Here is a 12372-nt window from a genome sequence, read left to right as displayed (position 1 = left end):
ACAAACAAAAGGGTGACAGATTACTTCAACTCTTGCTATTTTCACTCTTGTTATTTTCACTCCAAGAGAGCAAAGACAGAAAAGACAGATACGTAAAAATAAAAAAAACCCACAAGCCTGATGAAAATAAGTAAGAGAAATGCCTAAGCAAGAAAAGGGGCACAATGTTGTCAACTGTTATGGGTGAGTTTAGACTTTCAGCTTTCTTTAAGGCTTTCTTTTCACTTTCAGTTCATTATATTAATGATTGTAGAATAACACTTCAAACATTTGGGTACAGAATTTCAGGATGTAGAACCTGGATAAGCTTGCTTAAAAGTAATGATTTGAGTAAAATTTATTACTTTTGAATCTAATTCATGATTTTTAGACAGCTGAGGTAGAGCACTGAAAGAAGAACAGGCTGGAACACTGAAAGAAGAGATGTAGGGGAAGGATACCCATATTAGAGAATGTAGGTAGCGGGGGACGAACAGCACACATTGTGTATTTTTCCTTGAAAAACTCAACAAGGCCCTGTCCAGAGAGAGACGAGGGTATTACAGGGGAATCAAAGACTGCAAGGAAGGTAAGTGAAAGATGAAGGAATAGAGCTTGTTAGTCAAGAAAATAACAGCAGGGAAAGGAAGAAATTACTTTGCTGTTAGCTTCTCCTGGGAAGTTGCAATAATAGAAAAACTAAAGTGCAGAACAGAGGCACAGGGTATAAGCCAAGGCTGACCTTACAGTAGGAGAGAAGCAATGAAATAAAGCAATGAAATTAAGAATAAAAAATAGCCCTCACAGCTGTTAGATGCAAGGGTACCAGTTCTGAGTCAAGAAGACCATGATCCACAAATTACTGGAAATTAAATGGGTACACAGAGGAAATATTATTATGTATTTTTTTCCCTTTCATATTCTTTCCTATATATCCTGCACTAGCTACTGTTTCCCCAGGGGTTATACACAAAGTAGCTGGAACCATGGGGGGTCTCTAAGAAGACTCTCAATACAGACATTAAATAAGAAAAAAATCTCTACTTTGGGTTCTTTTATGTGACCCAACAGCTATTCTTATGCCTATTTACTGAAAGATATTTTTCAGCTAAAAAAATCCCAACACAATGTTTTCTTCCATAGTAGTGGAACAGAGGAAACTTTGCTTCTTGTGGGCATTACCCTGTTCTGAAGTTCCTCATTGCCCCTTTCATACCCCTGCCTGCTTGGCTATGCAGTACCACTTGCTGCAGCTTACCTGGAGCAACATACATGCATGCTGGGCATTTGGCTATTTCCTCCTGGGCCTGAAAAAATCTAGCATTTTCTTTACCTTGGAGGAAGGGCACAAACTTGTCTATCTCCTGCTACTTTTGTGGCTACTTGATATCTTTAAGACCATAAACAGGGAAAGGGGGGAGGAGAGAATGATGCAGGGCAAATAATGAGACGGCTACAGATGAGTAGAGTGCAATCATAGGCCTTGCTTCCTTAAGAAACAAGAATAAAGCTGTACAGAATATTTACAATGCAGTGTCTTGTACTATTCTACAACTGTCGTCTTTTTAGAAACACAAACAGCATTTCTGTAAAGTGTGGATATGCGTGTATAGTGAAGTGTATAATAAAGGAACTGGTAATACGGTGTTGCAGGACACATTTCCTGTAGGTGAAAATCTACTTTTAAATCCCTTGAAAGTTCTCAACACAAAGCATTAAAAAGGACCTTTTTTATTACAAAAAAAGGTGCTCTAAACAACTGGTCAGCTAAGTGCTGGTAGTTGAAGCAATTGTATTCTGACACTTTAAATTTTGTAAAACTAAAAAATGGACTGGAGTTCTATAACAGAGAAATTTGCACATTTTTATCGTTGGTGATTTAGTTAGAAACACAGCAGCTGTAATGGGATTGCAACAAGAGATACAACGGTTGCAAGGAAGAAGCAACTATGGTACTGTTTCAACCTACTGATAATTTCTTCTTTACAAGGCTCTTGCTTCTCGGGATAGCCAATCCATTTGACCTTACTTTTCTGAGATTTCAGCTTAGATCCTATTGGCTATGAAATTATTGGCAGGTTTTGAATTGGTATGGCAATAAAAAGTTTTCTGGAAGCAGGATAGAGCATTTTAAGATAAAAAATAGTACAACATCGTTCTTCCAAAGAAAAAGGTTGAAGTCGTTTGTGATACCAATCCCAAGCACCTATAGTTTATCCTCAGTGTACCAAATGAATTTTAACAGAGAAGGGGAAGGCTAACAATAAAACACCAGTCCACTTTCTTTTTCTCTCTGGTAAAGACTAGAGGTCTGGAAATAAGAGCCATATCCATAGGGCTCATTCCATATGCTTGGAAATTCATATTCAGGCAAAAATCTAACAGATGCTCTTAGCTAGATCCATACCTGGTGTAATAAATATAGTGTGTCCTGCTGCTTGTTGCAGTCGGCAGCTCAGTCCGGAGGGTCCAAGATTTCTTCGCCTTGATTGTTCTACCCAGGACACTGCGCCTGTAATGTAAATTCCTTGTTTCTCCAGACTTCAGCCATTGCTTAGTTTCTTTACGGGGATATGTGGCACCTCCCAGGATCACTGCATTTCACTTTGGGCCTCCATTTGCCAGCATCTCTGAGCTTGACTAACTTTATTCCCTTGAGGTAGTATTATGGATGGCTTACTGATTCCCTAAGTATTTTGTGAGTTATCTTGTAACCTGAATTACTGTATTATTTTCATTAGATCCTTTCTTTTAGAATATACAGAGGGTTTTATATATTTAGGTCAACTCTATAGAATTGTAAAGTGTTTATTTCATATGCAAAATTAATGTGAAGTGCTGTTCATTGCCAGGAGTTAATACTTGCGGTGCAGTGAACAGAAGTAAAACTCATTGCAGCCTTAACTTGGAAGATAGTAAAGATTGATGGAACACAGTGGGTTTAAAGAAAGGTGTTATTAACATGTAGGTGGCAGAGCTGTGAGACAAACCCCACTGTAAATCTGAATTAAAAGCTCCCTTGAAACTATAGTATTTCACTTTGTTGCAGATCAGGGATACAGCGGTGTTGTGGAACGCAGTTTGTCTCCTTCAGTCTGAGATGCCCAGCCTTTGTCTTTTCTCACTCTCTTGGAAACATACTAACCTTGGATGCAATCCTGACTCATATACAGAGATAAGAGTATTAAACTCACTCGGATAATGAGGAATTAAAATGCCAGTAAATAAATCAGAACTTTTAGCAGAACTGTCAAAACCATGGAATTAATATTAGAAAAAAATAATCCCATCCTCTCCAAAACCTGCACCCTGCCAGTAGCAGCCTGACGGTGCATAAACTGATAGTTTCAAAAAATGGTTGTTGCTTCACAGACAATCATATATGTGGTGCATACAGAGAGAATAGATACTGCAGTATGTAAAGAAGTGATTGGAAGTTTTATATTTGAAGTCACCTAAAATAATATCACTTGACACTTTCATTATAGGCCTGCCTTTTCAACTTACAATTCTGCCGAACTTCAGCCGTGTGGGTTTTGATTTTTTTGTATTGGATGTCTTCATCTGAACAACAGACCTATGTCAGCTTGTATTTTCAAGTTTCAATAGAAAGGTTTAGTCATTTTTTAAAAGGTATTAAGGGAGCACAAAATGTCAGCTTCCTTAAAATTGGCAACAGGATAATCATCGATATTTTTAGCAGCATCTGATATGGACTTAATTTAAGCAGAAAATATAACATAAAGTATTAATCGTGGTAGCACAGTAAGTTACTTATATGCTAATAATGAGGAGAGAGATGTCCATAAACAGGGAACTCTGACAAAAAAAAGGTTATCAGTGAGAGTGAACGGAAGTGTTGTACATAATATGAAGACTCCAGTTCTTACCCTCTTGTGCTACAGCTTCTTTGAGAACATTTGATCCATTAGATAAGTGTTATCTTTATGTCATTTATGTAATCACTTAGCAGGAATGATCTTGATTGACCTGCTAGTGCTTCTGATTTATTAACACTTGCCTCTTCCCATTTTATTTTCTGGAGGCCATAGTCACAATTTTGGCATGATTCCACTTCCATTAAGAATGGTGGCAAAAGGGCAGGCCTTGAAACCACGGAAGTGCTTTGGAATGCAGCAGTATATATCCTCCCAGGTATTCCAAGTTTAGAGCATATAATATTTTTTTTATCAGATTTACAATGCCTTCCACTGTAGCTGAATGTTGGTATTAATGTTCTTTTATTGAGTTTTGAGGCTTCAGATAAACTTATTCCATTTTCTGTGCTCTTCTTTAAACCTATCTGTCAAACTGTTTCTAAGATCTGACTCAGCAAGCAGTTTAGTTTGCCCTGAATATAGTCTTGAGATAACATGAATGAGAAAACCTATACAATTATTTCTTCTTGTCTGAGGAATATCAGTCCAATAGCTACTTAAAAATTTCTATAGCGATATTCATGATTTCAGGACAAAAATATTCATTTATTTTCACTTTTAGTTGCTATTATGTATTATTACCCTATCACTGCTGACCACAGAGTTGGAGTGTGCTTGGGAAATGATTCAGCACAGGATTTTCCATGAGCTTGCAATAAATGTTTATTGAATAGTATTACCACTCATCAGCATGATTTGTTGCCAGCACTCTGGAAAACTGAAAATACTGCATTTGTTTTCTATTAATGTTAGACAAGATTGACATAGAGTTATTTTTTATCCGGATATAAAGCAGTAATAAAAGGAAGTTTAAGAACAGCACTATGGATGCTTAGTCAATGTGAAAGGTTAGTGGCCAGACTTTGATAATTGACTATAGCTTATGAATGAACAAAAAGTTGTTTGTTTTCTTTTGATCAGTTAGTTTTTGTTTTCCAGATGCAGAGATGAGGTTTCAGCCCCTGGTGTAACATCTGCATATACAATGTACATAACAATACAGAATCAAACTGTCAAAGCACATTTATTTAGTTAAAATGAACTGAGCTGTATTAGTATCTAAATATTCTACATTAGGATCTGTTTCAAAGAAACAGTAATGATGTTAAAACTACTTTTATGGGACTGCAGTGATATAAGACAGTATCTTTCAGTTGCATATTTTCTCAACAAGCAAAGGGAAGGAAATTGAGGTTAAAGAGTAGCTGTCACTCTTGTTACTAAGATCCTACTGCTTAGGCACTCATCCTGCACGACCTAATGCTCTGCTATGAGCAGTCTCTTGTTTTATAGTTTGATAGCAGTTGTTTCACCACAGGCTGAAATGCAGCTCAGGCTTGTGATGTGCGAGGCACATAAAACCAAAACCCTGCTGCTAAGTTTTGTTTTCAGGTCAGGCTAATTTATGCAGGGTGTCAGAAGAAGGTTTTAGAAACCCAAAATGTGTCTGTGATCCAGAACCATTCTCTCAAGATATGCCTGAAAAATGGAAAGTGGCTCTGTCAACAGGTTTGGGGCTTTTTTTTAAAATTTATTCGTATTTTTAAAATTTGTTTTCAGTTGTTGTAATATGTAGGGGTGTTTTTTGAAAGGTTAAAAGCATTCTATCTATCTTTGTGATTTGAGCTGCATAGTTACATGGTTTCTCAGTTTTCATTGTAGTTCAAACAATTAGCAATCACAGAATTGTATGGCTTTTCTGTAGCAGTGAATGTATGTCTTTGTATTTGAAGCTTTCTCTTCACAATGACACAGTGACAAGTTATTTATGTAGGAGAGCAGGCAGTGATGAAAGCTATATTAGATTTTATCCTTGCTCTTTTATAATAATCACCCATAAATAACATATTGCCAGAGGCAAATGTAACAATGTATTTATATATACAAGTCCTATACAAGCTCTGTTTCTTTTGTTTTCCCATTTCTAGTAGAACCTGAATCATTAGATTTTTCAGAGATACAGTCATATATGTAATTCAATAGTAACAGCGTGTGCTACGTACCCTCTTCATCTAGTCTGAAGACAGCAAGTTATCACAACCATCCCTGTCCAACATTTGAATTTTTAAACTCAGACTGTAGCAATTAATGCTTTTAGCTTTGAATGTCTCTTTTCAGTCTTTTGTCAATATATTACGTAAATGGAACCTGACACAGGACTTGCAGCATTCAGATCTTCTAGACAAATTCACTCTCAAAGATGAAGTATGTAATCTGTTGATGAGTGAGGATCAATATAAAATCTTAGTTCAAGCTAAAAAAGTTTAGGCATTTAATCCTAGATGTTTCTGGTCCAACTCCTCTAATGCTGCTATTCTTGAAAATGCTACCATTCTCTAATACATAGTCAACTTCCTCCCTCCCTCCAATTAGTAATAATAACTATCAATCACCTACACATGGTTTTATATCCTTTATGAAGAGGCACATTGAATTCTCCTATCAAAAATGGATATGTACTATTTTTATATGGCTATCTAAAATTAAAGCTGATGAATTTTAATAGTATGTAGCTAGTATGTAGTTGGAATTTAATCCCTTCAAAGTAAAAGCGCTTGTAAAGTTGTGATGTGGTTTAGACTACACACATTGTCTTAATAGTTCTGTTCTTAAAAAAATATAAGAATGTTATTCAGTTTACTATGGAGATCTAAAATTAAAATAATGACAGTATTTTTTGTTTTAAGTCTGTGAAGAGGACAGGAAACAGATAATACAACCGCAGGATGCCCCCTTAACTGTGTGTTTAAAAGATTAGCCACTAGATGACGCCTTAATTCTGTTAATCTTATTTTCTTTTTTTCTTGTTACTTAAGTAAATCCCGCTGGGAAAGAATGCTTTTCATATATTTTTAAACGGTAATTTTGAAGGGCTTCCACTGAAGTAAATAAAATTATTTCAGTTTTCACTGATGCTTTTAACTCCAGCCTGTTTTGGTTTTGGTTTTGGTTTTTATCATTGATTTTCTTCTTCTGTTATACTGATAATTTATTTGTCTTGGACAAAACCCCTTTTAAAAATAGTTTTTCTTCATACATTTTTTTTTTCTTTTTTTCATGTCCCTCTGCTTCACAACTGTAACTTAAAAGTAGAAGCAGGTCAGGATAGTGTCCTTTACACCACCTATTTAGCATGTGTGGATAAACACAAACATTTAGCATGTGTGGATAAACGCTTGTGTAAATGTGTTTCATTTGGTGCACGTTTTTCCTTACCAGGAGGGCAAGGGAAAATAAACTATATTTCTGTAAAGCATTTTAATACTGGCATAACTGTATCCATTTTATAATATGCACTCGTACATTTGTAAAAATTATCACTGATCCTGGTACTGACATGTTTATATCCACAAATAATTCCTGTGTGGACCAGGCTAGAGAGAGACTGAGATCTTGTGTTTAACCACAGATGAAGGTAAGCATTGTAGTTCCTACTCCTCATTCGTTAGTGTCTGTGCTAATAAACTTCAGGTCTGTAGTCTGGATTACACAAGCAGGTTACCATAGTATAACAAATTAGCATGGGTCAGCTGCTCCACAGTAAACTGCGTGCATGTTTCTATGTGGCAGTTTCTTGCCATTAATCTAAGGAAAATCACAACAGCCTCCCTTTCAATGAGAGATGGGGAATTTCTTCATTTTTGGTTAAGCAGTACTTCGATGTAGATGTTTGCAGGTGGACGGTTGCATGTGAGCAGTTCCTGGCATCGAGTTGACCAACAGGAACTATTTTCTGCACTAGGCCACCCTTTACAAAAAACTTACTGTAACAGATCTTGTATGATAGGACATTGCTTTGTTCCTATGCATACTTGGCTGTTTTGCTGACAAAATCCAGCCTCATTAGATGGGTTTGTAACTGGAAGAGATGCTATCCACTGTTTGAAACTTTTAAATTATTTAAAAATAGACTTTAACAAAAATGCTATCTGATTTTTTATGTGAACTGTTTCATGACAACTGGTGAATATTGTATGTTAAATGTAACAGAAATTAGTGATGCAGTTGTTTGAGGGGTTTCTCAGAGATGGGACTCAGAAGACTGCCTCTGACTGCAAATAGAAGCTGGGAGCTTATGTAAATGAACACTGGGACCCAGTGTTATTTTGTCAGCAGTATCTCTGGTGACTGTATGTCGGCTGAGAGAATTCTGTTGTTTGGGAAAGTAGATCTGATTTGGACAAGACAAAAATTGGGCTTTACTAGCTTACATCAGATTTGTATTTATACTTTTAGTGACAAAAGGAGGTTTCTGGCAACAAGGCTTTCCAGTGTAGACCAAACTTTTGAGGAAATTTTTCTATGCTGATGATGACAGTATAGAAAAGACTATATGCTTCTTGTATTACTCATTTTATTAAAAATATCATTATATAAATTCTCTTCTAAAAAATAATCACTAAAACATTTGTCTTCAGAGAAGATGCTGCAAATTCTTTTGTGGCTTCAAGCAACTTCATAAAGAGCCATGGAGCATACTAGTATTAAGTATCTAAGAAAACTTACCTATATCATGCACTAGATAGGACAGGCATGTTGTACTTTGCAGCTCATTTCATCATACAGTGACGTAGTTACAATCTTATACATTAAGGACAGCTACATAAACCAAGATTTATTTATTTTTCCCTCTCTAATTAATACTGCCAGATAATAAGACCTGGCATTGAACTAGATATAGAAGTTCTCAGACTGGATCCTCTCCTACCTAAAGATGTTCTCTGGCATCTTTTTTGATACATAATCATTATAATGCAGGGGAAAAAATGGTGATAAAAGCACCAGGCTACCTTTATGCTCTTCAGTCAGTGGAGGTTAATTACTGCTGATGCAGCTGACAGGAAAGGGTAGGAGTAGTAATGGTTTTCATTACCAAAACCTAATGGAGTGGTCAGGAAAGAAGGAGAAGTTGTAGTCTTTTAACAATCTGAGACCAATTGATTGAAATGTTTCCACATTTTGTTCTTTAGTCCAAGTGGAATCCAGAAAACAACTAAAACATGCAGCTCAAATGTTCTAGCATTGATCTAATATTTAAGAAAGTGATTTGGACCGTAAACTGCTTAAGGTGAAACTGAGTGTTCTGCGTGAATCTGTATACAGATGTGACTGCAGAACTATATCCAGAGTGTATATATTTAGAAGTCCTGATTGTTACTACTACTGGTAATTGAGGCAAAGGACTACAGACTTTTTAAATATTTTGCAGGCCCAGATTTTTACAGAAGTTGTTGCACTATTGCTATATCCAATAGAGTGATACTGTTTTATTCTATGAAAGAATTTTAATCTGTGTCTACTTCCATTAGGAAACAAACCTGCAGTGACAGGTGGATTATTTGGGCCTTTTTTAACCCTATTCCAAGGTGCCAAAATATGTTCTGCTTTTCATTGGAAGATTCCTAATATGTTCTAGGTCTCATTTTATTTAAATTACTTGCACTAGGGCAGCTACAGAGTTCTGTCATGTACTTTATAAATAAAAACACATATCTGAGAAGTTATTATAGTGTTTTCATGCACAGCCTTGCTTATAGTTTGTTTATAGTGAGATCTACAGTAAGCCAAACAGATTTTTTTTTCTTTATTTATGACTTTGGGAAGGATTGACTTTCTTCTTTGAAACAAAAGACAAACATAAACTGTATCAACAGAATATAGAGATTTATCCTTATGAAAAAACATTATGAAAACCTGTAAACCCAAGTCTGAGCTCAAGGGCCAGAATCTTCATTGCCTTGCACTTCATGCTGTGTCAGTGGAACATTACAGAGGTTTAAACTACTATACTAAAATATATTCTGCAGTTCGTTTGAGTTAACTTGTTCCATGGAAAGAGTTCAACCAGCTGGTATGAGATCATCTCCTGATAAATATTATCCTCTTGTAGTACTGCATTGCCCCTGTAGAATCTCATAGTACAGGTACAATACAAGCTAAGTGAGGTGAGTCAGGTAGGAAGAGGTGTAACAAAGTCAGTCTGATAACCCTATTGCTGTGAGCAGATGTTCTATCTGGAAGTCCAAACTGGGGCAAGGGCTGGAGCTGTCTAGACTTCCATTGGGGACCACACTGGATCCTGCAGCCTAATGGCCACCAGTTAATTTATTCCTGCCATTGTGATTTAGTCACAGTCAACGTTCATTTTGCTCTGCTGCAGAATGACTATGCAATCAGCATGGCAGTAGAAAGTCTGGTTCTGCTTCCCGTTTTAAATGGCACAAGTTCACTAAAACAGAAATAGTTCAATTATGATCATACAAAGCCCTTCTCTGGAAAACAGTTATTTTCCTTTAGTGACTTTTGATGTGCTAACATTTTAACTAAGTGTTCGTGTTTTCTGTGTATTCAGTTTATGCCATCAAGGAAAGCAATTTGCTGCAATGCTACTCAAGGCACCCATTAGTAGCAAACAGCAATCTGTGTTTTTAGAGAACCAAGGCTGTTATTTTACAAAGGGAGCCATTCAACTCTGCCTTAATCCTCTAACCAGTAAAGCTCATCTTCCAGGTGTTATTCCTGACTATTTTACTGATATTGGCTTCTCAAAAATGTTTAGAAAATGAAAGTCTAATTTAGATTAAGTTGTTGGTGATTTATTTAAAAAAATACAATGTGATATATATCTATATAAATAAATGTAAATTCTCAAATATTTGTTTGATATGACAGAAAAAAATGCCGTATGTCACATGCTTTTATTTTTAGTTGCATGTTTTGAACATCTTAGTGAATGTTTAACTTAAAACCTTGTTCCTAAACATTCGGGAAGTTTGTTGCATTCTTTTGTTGTTGAGACTTTGTAGCAGATCTCAATAACAGTGAATAGTAATACACATTTTTCTGTCTCTGGTAGTTCGAATGCATTAAATTCTGCAGTGTCAGAGTCTATAGTCTGTGTTATCAGTAGATGTGTATGACCTGACTCAGGATCTGATCTGGCTGAATGGAATAAATGACTCCACAGAATTGCTCTGACTTAAGTAGAACTACTTGCAAAACCATCTCCAATTACAGTTAGAGGCCCTTACAATTATTTCAAAAGTTGACATTTAATTAAAAAGGTGTAAAGAAGAGATAAAATTACATATTTTGAGAATATACTGTTGGCTCACTTGTCATGCCATCTGAATTTTAGTAAGACTTTACATGCTTTTGTGACAAAGGCTCAATAGCCTTTCTCTGATCAAGCTAGAATGTATGACCATGGAGTATGGTATTTTTCAGTCAATGAATCAATATGTGTTGAAAAGACATACTAAAGTATTCAGTTGGGTTTTAGGACTACTGCATCGGATGGCATGTTGGAAGACCATTGCTTTAGTCTGGCCGTGAGAAAATTTAAGTAATCTTTGACTTTAGGGCACCTCCAGGAAAAACATGTACTTATTCTTTAGTTATTAAAGTTCTTTTTCCCTACACACGTGTAGGAAGAGATGAACAAATTTTGAAAAAAACAAGTGATCAGATACTAGAGATAGATAGCCAGGAAAAGATAAATCAGAGAATTGAGTAAGTAGCAAAAATATTAACTGTTATAGGGTAGTCAATAAAACAAGTACTACTGTGAGCAGCAGAACTACTGAAGCTTGGTTTCCTATGGATTTTATCTCATGGTTGAATTCATTGGCATTGAGATATGAACTCCAGCTGAAGGTTTTCCATGGTTACAGGCATTTATCGTGTTTTTATCCTAAGTGATTTTTCTGGGACTTGATAAACATGAGTTCACCCTGTAGCCTGTCTTTTACTGAAGGCATTCTATCTGGCCATTAATTTTCATATAAAATTGTAGAACTGTTGTATCTTAGAGAGTCTTTATCCTTTGTCAGATTTGGTTGGTCAATCTGCACCAGGCAACTGATTCAAAAGCTGTGGGAGCGTGGGCAAACAAATATTGTGGACACCTAGGCCTCATTTTCTTAATAAATGAGGCTACCAAACCCGTCTCCCCCCCGAATGTAAATACATGTGTGTGTAAAGGTGCACATGTATAAATCCAAAAGTGAATTAAATAGAGGTGACAGAAAAAAAGAATTAAGAAACTATAGGAAAATGCTTGGCTTCAGGTGCAGTGACAAAAGGCAGCAAAGGGCTCTACGTATTAAAAGCAGTTCAAAGGAATGCCCTTTGCAGCTTTCACAGGGAGATGTCCTATTTAACTTTCATGCCATGGTTTAATTCTGAAGTCATAACTAAGTTTACAAGAAAAGGCTTTGTGAAGGGTTTATCAGATTTTTAGAAAGCCCTTCTGTGACAGACTGTTACCTAAACTAAAAACAGCAGGAACCCAAAGTATAGCAACATGAAAACATGGAAAGAGAATTTCCAATGGTTCTTAAGGCTTGTTTCTGGGTCTTGGTAAACATGAGTTTATGCTGTAGCCTTTCTCTTACTGCAGGTACTCTATTTGGACATTTTTTTTTCTCATAAAAATGGTAAGAATATAATATAT

Source organism: Platalea leucorodia (assembly GCF_965183815.1).
Source record: "Platalea leucorodia genome assembly, chromosome: 8".
NCBI classification, from domain to species: domain Eukaryota; kingdom Metazoa; phylum Chordata; class Aves; order Pelecaniformes; family Threskiornithidae; genus Platalea; species Platalea leucorodia.
Note: the sequence above shows the minus strand (reverse complement) of the source record.